Source organism: Sarcophilus harrisii, chromosome 3 (genome assembly GCF_902635505.1).
Source record: "Sarcophilus harrisii chromosome 3, mSarHar1.11, whole genome shotgun sequence".
Taxonomy (NCBI): Eukaryota; Metazoa; Chordata; class Mammalia; order Dasyuromorphia; family Dasyuridae; genus Sarcophilus; species Sarcophilus harrisii.
This window is the reverse complement of record NC_045428.1, coordinates 152,790,689-152,792,247: the sequence shown is the minus strand read 5'-3', so window position 1 is coordinate 152,792,247 and position 1,559 is coordinate 152,790,689. Positions and strand designations below refer to the sequence as shown.

Here is a 1,559-nt window from a genome sequence, read left to right as displayed (position 1 = left end):
TAGATGCATAATATTTATTGGCTACCAGGGAGGGCCTTGGAGACAGTTTCTGTAATTCTCCCTTCCAGTAGTGAGAGTAAATATGGAAAATTGTGGCCATGGTGGGAGAGAGGGATAGCTCAAAAAAGATGTGCTGTGTGCTGTCTTCCTTCCCTCTACCATTACTTTTACCCCATCCCTACACATTTATTTCAAGATTGTCTCTCTTGGGCTCACTGACTTTCTCCAGTCAGTAATGACAGCACATAAATTAAAATTGGAAAGATATGGAGAACATTAGCATGGCCCCTGCCCAAGGATGACATGCAAATTAGTGAAACATTTCATAATAAACAAAATCAGTCAATAAAAATTTATTAAGCTCCTACTATTATGCTAAGCACTATGCTAGGAAGACAAAAAGAAGTAAAAAATAGTCCCTGCCCTCAAGAAACTGATAATCAAAGAAGGGAGACAATAAATGAAAAATATGTGTAAGCAAGCTCTATGCAAGATTAGTAGGAAACAATAAAAAAGGAGAAGGCACTAGAATCAAAATGGATTAAGAAAAACTTTCCACAAGAGACAGGATTTTAGTTGGACTTAAAGCCAGGACAACCTATAGGCAGAGATGAGGAAGCCTTTGTCCATGTGCCATATGCTGTAGTAGCTTTTCGTATTATCTCTAGTTATTCCTGTTCCCTTCTTCCTCAGGTCATTTTGTATATACTTATCTATGTATGTGCTGTTCCCTTGCAATGCAAACATGGCACACTTGGACAGGGAATATTTTTTATTTTGTCTTTATATTTCTAGTATTTAGTACCTGCCATGCATACTTCCTGCACTTCCACCCAGAATTTTTTGCTTTCCTAAGGAGAAAGTGAGGCTGATTTTCTACTGCCTTAGACATCATGGCATCAGCTACCTGTGTCATGGTCCTAATCCAGAAAGAAGGATACACAACATCTGTGAATAGGGCTGCCCTGCCACTGGAGACCATACTGGAACTGGTCAGTCAGGAAATTCTTTTCCTTCTTTTCCTCTTTTCTTCCTTCCCTCCCTTTTTCCTTCCTATCTTATTTCTCTCTTTTTTCTTTCTTTCTGTGTGTCTGTCTGTATATCTATGTTTTCATCTCTGTCTATGTCTCTCTTTTCTTTTTTTTTTTTTCTTTCCTTTCCTTTTCATGAATGCTTTGTCTAAAGGAATGTGTGAGAAATGGATGAACATTTTGGTTTCCACAGTTATGAAAATGAAATTGGAGAAAAGAAACTTAAATTAGAAAACTGAAACCTACAAGAACATCAAGGAATAATCAAGGGTGGAGGTTTATCTTCCCACAAAAGAAAGTAAGATCCTTGGAAGCAGGGGCTAACTATTGTAATCATGAGTGGTGGCCAGAGATCTGAAAAGAATCTTTGGTTCTTTTCCCTAAGTCCTCCTCTGTTATCGCCCTCCCGCTCTTCCCTGTTCTAGAATTGAAGGTCCTTTGGAGCAGGAACTGGCTATATAATGAGGGGTAGAGATTCTGTAACATCCAATTAATGAGGAATCGAGGGAGGGACTTGTGCTTCAGGAC

The 1,559-nt window shown here is 38.8% G+C and overlaps 1 non-coding gene across 1 annotated transcript; it reads left to right on the top strand.

Annotated features, from left to right (window-relative positions):
• The first annotated feature begins 228 nt into the window (after window positions 1-228).
• On the top strand, window positions 229-333 carry LOC116423102. Its single transcript, XR_004233574.1, has one exon. It is a non-coding gene; the product is annotated as a U6 spliceosomal RNA (small nuclear RNA).
• Window positions 334-1,559: the final 1,226 nt, after the last annotated feature.